Source organism: Coregonus lavaretus (assembly GCF_964263955.1).
Source record: "Coregonus lavaretus genome assembly, chromosome: 2".
Classification (NCBI taxonomy): Eukaryota; Metazoa; Chordata; class Actinopteri; order Salmoniformes; family Salmonidae; genus Coregonus; species Coregonus lavaretus.
The window spans coordinates 80,353,252-80,365,618 of NC_139989.1; positions in this window are offsets into that span (position 1 = coordinate 80,353,252).

A 12,367-nucleotide genomic window follows, 5' to 3' on the forward strand; every position below is an offset into this window, starting at 1 on the left:
CATGGCCTTGTGTTGCTGCACTGTCTAAATATGTTAGAGACATGGGACATGGCCTTCTGTTGCTGCACTGTCTAAATATGTTAGAGACATGGGACATGGCCTTGTGTCGCTGCACTGTCTAAATATGTTAGAGACATGGGACATGGCCTTGTGTTGCTGCACTGTCTAAATATGTTAGAGACATGGGACATGGCCTTGTGTTGCTGCACTGTCTAAATATGTTAGAGGCATGGGACATGGCCTTGTGTTGCTCCACTGTCTAACTACCTTAACAAACAGTGACACGTTATGTTATTATTAATATTATTATTGACATTTAACATGGAAAAGAGGTGACCCCTTGACTTTTTACACATTTTGTTACGTTATGGCCTAATTATAAAATTGATTAAATAAAATAATGTCCTCATCAATCTACACACAATACCCCATAATGACAAAGCGAAAAACAGGTTTATAGAAATATTTGCAAATGTATAAAAATTCCAAATGAAAAAAACGTATGTACATAAGTATTCAGACCCTTTGTTATGAGACACGAAATTGAGCCCAGGTGCATCCTGTTTCCATTGATCATCCTTGAGATGTTTCTACAACTTGATTGGAGTCTACCTGTGGTAAATTCAATTGATTGGACATGATTTGGAAAGGCACCTGTCTATATAAGGTCCCACAGTTGACACACCCTTCTCGATTGTCATTGGTTGCACTAATTGAACTGTTTGTCTACATAACCTGGTTCAATCATTCATGACATCAGTTGATATACAGAGTGTGAGACTCTCTATATATATTTATATCTTCCAGTTCATTCTCCGTTAGTCAGCACCTCTACACTAAATAATGTTCTCTGGGGGTGCACCAGCTCATGCTTTTTATTAGAGACTTTAGTCCCCAGAGGTCTTAACCTGGAAAATGACTATAGTATGTTTTAGAGACTTTAGTCCCCAGAGGTCTTAACCTGGAAAAGGACTATAGTATGTTTTAGAGTCTTTAGTCCCCAGAGGTTTTAACCTGGAAAAGGACTATAGTATGTTTTAGATACTTTAGTCCCCAGAGGTCTTAACCTGGAAAAGGACTATAGTATGTTTTAGAGACTTTAGTCCCCAGAGGTCTTAACCTGGAAAAGGACTATAGTATGTTTTAGAGACTTTAGTCCCCAGAGGTCTTAACCTGGAAAAGGACTATAGTATGTTTTAGAGACTTTAGTCCCCAGAGGTCTTAACCTGGAAAAGGACTATAGTATGTTTTAGAGACTTTAGTCCCCAGAGGTCTTAACCTGGAAAAGGACTATAGTATGTTTTAGAGACTTTAGTCCCCAGAGGTCTTAACCTGGAAAAGGACTATAGTATGTTTTAGAGACTTTAGTCCCCAGAGGTCTTAACCTGGAAAAGGACTATAGTATGTTTTAGAGACTTTAGTCCCCAGAGGTTTTAACCTGGAAAAGGACTATAGTATGTTTTAGATACTTTAGTCCCCAGAGGTCTTAACCTGGAAAAGGACTATAGTATGTTTTAGAGACTTTAGTCCCCAGAGGTCTTAACCTGGAAAAGGACTATAGTATCTTTTAGAGACTTTAGTCCCCAGAGGTCTTAACCTGGAAAAGGACTATAGTATGTTTTAGATACTTTAGTCCCCAGAGGTCTTAACCTGGAAAAGGACTATAGTATGTTTTAGAGACTTTAGTCCCCAGAGGTCTTAACCTGGAAAAGGACTATAGTATGTTTTAGAGACTTTAGTCCCCAGAGGTTTTAACCTGGAAAAGGACTATAGTATGTTTTAGAGACTTTAGTCCCCAGAGGTCTTAACCTGGAAAAGGACTATAGTATGTTTTAGAGACTTTAGTCCCCAGAGGTCTTAACCTGGAAAAGGACTATAGTATGTTTTAGATACTTTAGTCCCCAGAGGTCTTAACCTGGAAAAGGACTATAGTATGTTTTAGAGACTTTAGTCCCCAGAGGTCTTAACCTGGAAAAGGACTATAGTATGTTTTAGAGACTTTAGTCCCCAGAGGTCTTAACCTGGAAAAGGACTATAGTATGTTTTAGAGACTTTAGTCCCCAGAGGTCTTAACCTGGAAAAGGACTATAGTATGTTTTAGAGACTTTAGTCCCCAGAGGTCTTAACCTGGAAAAGGACTATAGTATGTTTTAGATACTTTAGTCCCCAGAGGTCTTAACCTGGAAAAGGACTATAGTATGTTTTAGATACTTTAGTCCCCAGAGGTCTTAACCTGGAAAAGGACTATAGTATGTTTTAGAGACTTTAGTCCCCAGAGGTCTTAACCTGGAAAAGGACTATAGTATGTTTTAGAGACTTTAGTCCCCAGAGGTCTTAACCTGGAAAAGGACTATAGTATGTTTTAGAGACTTTAGTCCCCAGAGGTCTTAACCTGGAAAAGGACTATAGTATGTTTTAGAGACTTTAGTCCCCAGAGGTCTTAACCTGGAAAAGGACTATAGTATGTTTTAGATACTTTAGTCCCCAGAGGTCTTAACCTGGAAAAGGACTATAGTATGTTTGAGAGACTTTAGTCCCCAGAGGTCTTAACCTGGAAAAGGACTATAGTATCTTTTAGAGACTTTAGTCCCCAGAGGTCTTAACCTGGAAAAGGACTATAGTATGTTTTAGAGACTTTAGTCCCCAGAGGTCTTAACCTGGAAAAGGACTATAGTATGTTTTAGAGACTTTAGTCCCCAGAGGTCTTAACCTGAACCCCAGGACAGCCATACCACTGTCACCAAGCCTGAACCCCAGGACAGCCATACCACTGTCACCAAGCCTGAACCCCAGGACAGCCATACCACTGTCACCAAGCCTGAACCCCAGGACAGCCATACCACTGTCACCAAGCCTGAACCCCAGGACAGCCATACCACTGTCACCAAGCCTGAACCCCAGGACAGCCATACCACTGTCACCAAGCCTGAACCCCAGGACAGCCATACCACTGTCACCAAGCCTGAACCCCAGGACAGCCATACCACTGTCACAACTGTGACTCTGATTAAATGAACATGTTCAACATTCAGTCACAGACACACACACACACATACAGACACACACATACAGACACACACACGCACGCACACACACACCACAAACGTTCAGGTGTTTAGTTTTGCCTAGATGTTGTTTGGTTGAGAAATACCATTTAGTGGAGGGGAAAATAATACAATATATATATTTTTATATGTATTATTATTTCTGCCAAATGAAATGTTGAACATGGCAATGTTGCTCTCATGGTCTCAATAAAGGTGTAAAAAAAAAACATTCACGCGCAGCTGGATGGAATTTAGCTAATGTTAACAGTTTGGTAGGTAGCTGATAGTATGATGGATATTAGAAAGTGGCTTCTCCAGGGCACAACGGCAGCATCGGATCAAAGCGGGGGGGGGAGGGGAGAAGCCTGCCACATAGACCAAAGGCAAGGCTGCTGGTCGACGCTAATCACCGAGGCCAAGGCCGCTGGTCCGATGCTAATCACCGAGGCCAAGGCTGCTGGTCGACGCCAATCACCGAGGCCAAGGCCGCTGGGCCGACGCTAATCACCGAGGCCAAGGCTGCTGGTCCGACGCTAATCACCGAGGCCAAGGCTGCTGAGCCGACGCTAATCACCGAGGCCAAGGCCGCTGAGCAGACGCTAATCACAGAGGCCAAGGCTGCTGAGCCGACGCTAATCACCGAAGCCAAGGCCGCTCAGCCAACGCTGATCACCGAGGCCAAGGCCGCTGAGCCGACGCTAATCACCGAGGCCAAGGCCGCTGGGCCGACGCTAATCACCGAGGCCAAGGCCGCTGAGCCGACGCTAATCACAGAGGCCAAGGCTGCTGAGCCCAGCAGCAAAGGCACCTGCTCAACCGTCTTGCAGCCTGGTGACATAGGAGGTAACCAACCCGAGGAGGGGCCTGCAGCCACCAAGACCGAACCTAGCCGCAGCACCGCCAGTATATTACAAGCACCGACGCCTCCGTTAGTGCCTGACGACCTCGGTGATGAGGAGCCAGCGCAGGTTTGTCTGGGGAAATACCCAACCCGCCTGTACTCTGGGAGAAAACAGACATTTTGTAGTACGTGGTTCAACCCTGATGTTCTAGCAGTGTCTGAATCCTGGCTCAGGAAGGCCACCAAAAATTCTGAAATTTCCATCCCCAACTATAACATTTTCTGTCTAGATAGAACTGCCAAAGGGGGTGGAGTTGCAATCTACTGTAGAGATAGCCTGCAGAGCTCTATCATACTCAGTGGCGGCTCCTGAAAAAATTCTCAGGAGGGGCAATTTTTCTGATGATTTAGGTGACCTACACACATTTTAAAAAATATATGTCCAGCAACAACATGAAGACAGGGGCAGCATATAAGTCAATACCAGAAGCATTTATTGACTGATCTGGGGAGATGGATTCCAGTTTCTGTGACAGATTATAAATAATCTCTGATGCCTTTGTTATATTAGCTTTTGGTTGAATGTACTGTCGTAGTAAATATATAAATTTATAGCTTAGTCTGACTAAAATCTTGTGCATTACCCATTTTGTGTTGGGCGTTTGTTTTCAATCAATGCTGTTCCTATCCTATAACAATGGACAAAAGAGTCCTATCTTGTCAGCCTTGTCAGCAGGTGGCCAAGGACAACACCCACGCCATAGGTCTCTCAGTTCTTCCAACTCACGAGTTCTTGCTCTGAGGACACACACACACACACACACACACACACACACACACACACACACATCATCACTGATAACACACACACACACACACATCATCACTGTTAAACACACACACACACACACACAAAAATCCCCTCTCTTTAGGCTGAACATTTGAAGACAGAGAACCCGACTCAGAGCCAATGCAACAGTGGAGGGGACCTCGCCCAACTCATCAGGACCAATCAGAAGATCAGAACTACTAGATTCAACCTACATCATTTATTGTATAAAATGTTTGCACACAATGTTTTCGGGGCTCTCTTCTCCCTAAGAGTTTGACGAACGAGTCCGTGCACGCGATTCCAGATATCTTTACCTCTGAATAAACTGCCTTTATTATACCATATCCACCCTGTCCAAAGTCTCTACTTGGTCTCAGTTCTCCAGTAAACTTGTGATTATCAACACTACACAACGGTAACAAACAATTGGGGGAACTCACGGGGCAGATAGTAAGGTCGCAATGACACAGAAAGCAGTTCAATGTCGGGGTACAGAGTCGCAATCTTACCAGGATCGCGGTCCGCTCTGACCAGGGTGAAGCCGGCCGGCTCCACTTCTCTGTCCGGGACTCTGTCATCCAGCCAAGTCTCCCAGCTGTATTGGATTCCGCTGCCAGCAGCGTTTTCATTATTTAGTCCGTTCGTAGCGGGTATGTACGCGATCAACAAGATCAGTCCAAAACCCAACACTGGAAATCCATGGTTGGCAGAATGTTTGTAAACTAAGTCTACAAATTAAAAACATAAAATAACGCCACACTGCAGGTCGCAACAGAGACGCTGCTAGCCGCTATTGTCTTAGTTACGTTCATGGTTACGTCACGTATGACGAAAGCGCGTAATTGCAAGCCCACAGACACCCATAGAGAATGTATTGAAAGCTTTGAAATTTGAAAAAAAAAAATAGATTTTACATGACAGGCTATGAGAGACTTCTGGGCGATTTTCAACCTGACTGAAATCGCCCCAAAAACGGGCGGGGCCATTTGAAGCACGACTTTAGCCTGATTTGACATTTAGTGGCTGGCAGATCAGACGTGAACACTGATAACTACTGTTGCCGTGATATAATTGATTAGAAAAAAAATCCCTTCCTTTTCCCGTTTGGCAGTGCGTCGCCCATATCGCCCTATTGAACAGGCCGTCCCTGATCATACTATCCAGGTCTGTGCCCAAACAGTTTGAGCTTCTACTTCTAAAAATCCACCTTTCCAGAAATAAGTCTCTCACTGTTGCCGCTTGCTACAGACCCCCCTCAGCCCCCAGCTGTGCCCTGGACACCATATGTGAATTGATTGCCACCCATTTATCCTCTGAGTTTGTACTGCTTGGTGACCTAAATTGGGATATGCTTAATACCCCAGCCATCCTACAATCCAAGCTAGATGCCCTCAACCTCACGCAAATTATCAACGAACCTACCAGGTACAACCCTAAATCCTTAAACATGGGCACCCTCATAGATATCATCCTGACTAACATACCCTCTAAATACACCTCAGCTGTCTTCAACCAGGATCTCAGCGATCACTGCCTTATTGCCTGCGTCCGTAACGGGTCCGCGTTCAAACGACCACCCCTCAACACTATCAAACGCTCCCTAAAACACTTTAGCGAGGAGGCCTTCCTAATTGACCTGGCCCAGGTATCCTGGATGGATATAGATCTCATTCCGTCAGTAGAGGATGCCTGGTTGTTCCTTAAAAATAATTTCCTCTCAATCTTAAATAAACATGCCCCATTCAAAAAATACAGAACTAAGAACCGATATAGCCCCTGGTTCTCCTCAGACTTGACTGCCCTTGACCAGCACAAAAACATCCTGTGGCGTACAGCATTAGCATCAAATAGCCCCCAGCGATATGCAACTTTTCAGGGAAGTTAGGAACCAATATACACAAGCAGTCAGGAAAGCAAAGGCTAACTTTTTCAAACAGAAATTTGCATCCTGTAGCACTAACTCCAAAAAGTTTTGGGACACTGTAAAGTCCATGGAGAATAAGAGCACTTCCTCCCAGCTGCCCACTGCACTGAGGCTAGGAAACACTATCACCACCGATAAATCTACAATAATCGAGAATTTCAACAAGCATTTTGCTACAGCTGGCCATGCTTTCCATCTGGCTACCACTAACCCGGCCACCAACTCTGCACCCTCTGCTGCAACTTGCCCATGCCCCCCCCCTGCTTCTCCTTCACACAAATTCAGACAGCTGATGTTTTGAAAGCGCTGCAAAATCTGGACCCCTACAAATCAGCTGGGCTAGACAATCTGGACCCTTTCTTTCTAAAACTAGCCGCCGAAATTGTCGCAACCCCTATTACTAGTCTGTTCAACCTCTCTTTCATAACGTCTGAGATCCCCAGAGATTGGAAAGCTGCCGCGGTCATCCCCCTCTTCAAAGGGGGTGACACTCTAGATCCAAACTGCTACAGACCTATATCCATCCTGCCCTGCCTTTCGAAGTATTCGAAAGCCAAGTTAACAAACAGATCACTGACCATTTCGAATGCCACCGTACCTTCTCCGCTATGCAATCCGGTTTCCGAGCTGGTCACGGGTGCACTTCAGCCACACTCAAGGTCCTAAACGATATTATAACCACGATTGATAATAGACAGTACTGTGCAGCCGTCTTCATCGACCTGGCCAAGGCTTTCGACTCTGTCAACCACCGCATTCTTATTGGCAGACTAAATAGCCTTGGTTTCTCAAATGACTGCCTCGCCTGGTTCACCAACTACTTCTCAGATAGAGTTCAGTGTGTCAAATCGGAGGGCCTGTTGTCTGGACCTATGGCAGTCTCTATGGGGGTGCCACAGGGTTCAATTCTTGGGCCGACACTTTTCTCCGTGTATATCAATGATGTCGCTCTTGCTGCTGGTGACTCTCAGATCCACCTCTACGCAGACGACACCATTTTGTATACATCTGGCCCTTCATTGGATACTGTGTTAACAAAACCTCCAAACGAGCTTCAATGCCATACAACAATCCTTCAGTAGCCTTCAACTGCTCTTAAACACTAGTAAAACTAAATGCATGCTTTTCAATCGAACGCTGCTAGCACCCGCCCACCCGACTAGAATCACCACTCTCGACGGGTCTGACCTAGAGTATGTGGACAACTACAAATATCTAGGTGTCTGGTTAGACTGTAAACTCAACTTCCAGACTCACATAAAGAATCTCCAATCCAAAGTTAAATCTAGAATCGGCTTCCTATTTCGCAACAAAGCCTCCTTCACTCATGCTGCCAAACATGCCCTCGTAAAACTGACTATCCTACCGATCCTTGACTTCGGCGATGTCATTTACAAAATAGCCTCCAACCCTCTACTCAGCAAATTGGATGTAGTCTATCACAGTGCCATCCGTTTTGTCTCCAAAGCCCCATACACTACCCACCACTGTGACCTGTACGCTCTTGTTGGCTGGTCCTCACTACATGTTCGTCGTCAAACCCACTGGCTCCAGGCCATCTATAAATCACTGCTAGGCAAATCCCCGCCTTATCTTAGCTCATTGGTCACCATAGCAGCACCCACCCGTAGTCTGCGCTCCAGCAGGTATATCTCACTGGTCATTCCCAAAGCCAACACCTCCTTTGGCCGCCATTTCTTCCAGTTCTCTGCTGCCAATGACTGGAACGAATTGCAAAAATCTCTGAAGCTGGAGACTCTTATCTCCCTCAATAACTTTAAGCATCAGTTGTCAGAGCACCTTACCGATCACTGCACCTGTACACAGCCCATCTGAAATTAGCCCACCCAACTACCTCATCCCTATATTGTTATTTATTTTGCTCTTTTGCACCCCAGTATCTCTATTTGCACATCATCTCTTGCACATCTAGCATTCCAGTGTTAATACTATTGTAATTATTCTGCACTATAGCCTATTTATTGCCTTACCTCCATAACTTGCTACATTTGCACACACTGTATATATATTTTCTGTTGTATTTCTGACTTTATGTTTTTTTACCCCATATGTAACTCTGTGTTGTTTTTATTGCACTACTTTGCTTTATCTTGGCCAGGTCGCAGTTGTAAATGAGAACCTGTTCTCAACTGGCTTACCTGGTTAAATAAAGGTGAAATAAATAAAAATAAAATAAAAAAAAGGCAGAGAGTGGCTGCTGCAAGGCAGATGCAGTTTGATGAGTTATGGGAGAGATACAAGTACACGGACACCCCCTGCTCCAAGCAAACGGCAAAGAGTAGTGAGTAGTAATCTGAAAGAATATGTGGTGGAAACAAAACAATGGGCCAGCTAGAAGAGGACAATGAGAGGGAGTGTAACAGACTGTTTTTCAGCACTCTGGATGCTGTACTGGGAGAAATGTCAGCAAGATTTAACCAACGAAACAGCCAACTTGCCTTGCACCCAGAGAATGAAATCTTTATGGATGTGGAAAAAGTGGAACCACTGCTGGACTTAATCTCAGGAGATTTTGTGGAAACTGAGTTTACTGTCGCACGCCAGTTTCTACAGACTGAAATCGCCCGATCTGGAGAAGACAAATGGACAACGCAGAGCATTTTGGAGAGATTCTCCGGGCCTCTAACAGCAATGTCTACTGTGATGATGGCATTGAAGCTGGGATTAACATTTGGAGCATCCACGGCAACTTGCCAGCACTCCTTTACAAAATTTTTTCAAAAACGTATTCAGCGAGCACAGGAGCATGTTGCAGAGGAGGAAAGAGCAGCTGATTCAACTGACATTTGAGAGGGATCTTACAAGCAAATTCCGTGGGGAGTGGAAGGAGAGACTGCTGAGGAGGTTCAGCACAGCATCAAGGAGGCTGCAACTCTTTTGAATCTGGGTGAGAACAGGCAGCCTGGCTGGGCTTGTATTATTTAGTTATTTGCTAGCTTTTGGAAATGCGTGGCAAACGTCAGAAATAGGCGTAGACGTGATTTTCTTTATTGGCGTTGCTGCCAAGTCTGCTGCTTGATTTCTGTGATTGGATTGGAAAAGTTTGGTTTATAATATATTCGGATTGTTTTTAATGTTGTTTTATAATGTAGAAGAGGTGCTTTGCATTACATTGATGAGGGTGGGCAGACCTTGACCAATGGTTGAGTAACGATGTAGCTATAATGTTGCCATAAACAACTCATTGCTATGGAATACTAATGTCTCTGGTGGGAAGACAGCTTGGTAGCTGCGTCCAAGCTGCATTGTACCGATAAGTCGTGGTAGTGCATTGTACATTATTGTTTGCTTTCCGCGATTGGAAATGCATTGTATTGGCATGAGGAAGTGTTATTACGGTAATTAGCAACTGTTTTGCATTGGATTGGCATGAGGAAGGGTTATTACGGTAATTAGCAACTGTTTTGCATTGGATTGATGGGTATTGTGCATGTAGCTGTGTAGCGTTGTCATAACTTGCAATTTCTGGAGCCGGTTATGAATTGTCCACGTTTGTAAAGCGGTGCAGTAGCCTGTATTCTTGCTGCAAGACAGCCGTGCGTGGCTGCAAATACATTGTGTGTAATATTACTATCGATTATTATCCACCCTGTGTTATCAGCAAGCGAAAATAGTTGTGCCCCCTTAGTAATTTCTGATGCCCCCTTGCCGAGTTAATCCTACGGCCGGGCCTGGGCTACAGGTTAAAAAAATTATGGTGAACGTGCAAGGTGATGAGATTGATGCTCCTTTCCAATAAATATCGAGGGTCTTATTCTGGTGACATGTTGATCGATGCTTGGCTGCTAATGAAGGTAGTTATGTGGCACTACATTAGATCACTCAAATATGGTATCCTTGCGCGCTGCAGGATACATTCAGAGTAAGAATTTGTGATTAGTCCGGAGTCCCGGCTAGTGCTGCGGCTGACCCCCTTAAATACCTGCCGCCTCAGTACATCCACCTCTTCCATTTCTCACCTCATTCATTTGTCTTGGAGATGAGAGGCTGGTGGTTGACAGAGGAAAAGGAAACCAGGTAGAAAGAGGAGGATACAGGGCATTCAGAAAGGATTCTGACCCCTTGACCTTTTCCACATTTTGTTACGTCACAGCATTCTACAATTGATTCAATAAAATAACAGTCCTCATCATGGTTAACTAGTCTGTATATTCCACTGATTCATATTGATACCAGTCCATTCATTGGCTGTAAAAGTGGGTAAAACCAAGACAAGCATATAACTGTAGCTATGTGGTCTTTACTTGAGTGTGTTTCAGCAGGGTGAGGTCAGAGAGATGCTTCCAAGTCAGTATTTTCAGAACTCATAAAATCCTTCACACAATCAGATGGGATGAATGTTCAACCCCATTAAAATAACCATAAGTTCTATATAGTACCTTTAAGTTAAGACCTCACAGATCTGTTCGTGGCAAAGCAGTTCAATTAATTATGTTAATTGATTCTTAAAGAATATAACTTTTAAATCATGAGCCTCATCTTGAGGAGTCACCTGTGACAGTATTCATAAAGAGTAGGAGTACTGATCTGGGATCAGTTTTTCCTTTTAGATCATAATGAAACAGATTAGATGGACAGGGGGGACCTGATCCTAGATAAGCACTCCTCCTCTGGGAAACTGCCTTTATGAATAAGGGCCCAGGAGTCACCAGCACCAAGAAACCGAACACGTACTGTTGAAAAGTCTATTTACAGCAGGTGTTTACTGCCATCTAGTGGAAGATACCAATAAAACACTTTTATCAGGGTGGGGAGACCGCTGAGCTGAAACAGAAAGTAAAGAAGACTATCCTGCTCAGAACAGTGAACAAACAAAGGCAGAAGCTGCTGGTAAAGCAACACTCACAGTGTGATGGAGGGTGGTAAAGCAACACTCACGGTGTGATGGAGAGTGGTAAAGCAACACTCACGGTGTGATGGAGAGTGGTAAAGCAACACTCACGGTGTAAAGATGTTAAATAAATAAGTGTTAGCTTCCTCAGCACCATGCACCCCACTGTTGCCACCGGCGGTGACCAGAAGAAGAAACCGGAGACAGTGACAGACTACAATCACACAAAGGTATATACAGTATCTCTACCATGTACAGATAGCCTTCCCATCTACCAAACACCAAATAGGATCCCCTTTTATTATATTACATTCATATTATTTATATTAGTATTATCATTCTATATAATTATAACCTCTTCTATTCTATTTTATTTTATGTTAAAGCTTGGTGTGGATGCTAGGACAGATGTCCAGACTGTACTCTGTAAAAGGGGGTACTCTCCTCTGGCCTGTTGACTGTACTCTGTAAAAGGGGGTACTCTCCTCTGGCCTGTTGACTGTACTCTGTAAAAGGGGGTACTCTCCTCTGGCCTGTTGACTGTACTCCGTAAAAGGGGGTACTCTCCTCTGGCCTGTTGACTGTACTCTGTAAAAGGGGGTACTCTCCGCTGGCCTGGTTGAGGTGTTCTACAATGTGCTCGACATGACTGCTATCAACACGTGTTGTACAAGCAATGCCTTGACAAGACAGTCAGCAGGAGACATTTCATCATGGATCTGGCATGTGAGCTTGGTGAGAACCACATGAACACAGAGAAAGAAGCTACAGTCACCAAGCAGGCCGCCAAGACAGCAGATCCTGCTCTCCCTCTTCCCCAAGAACCACAGCTCCCACTGGGGAAAAATACACAATGTCAAGACAGCAGGTC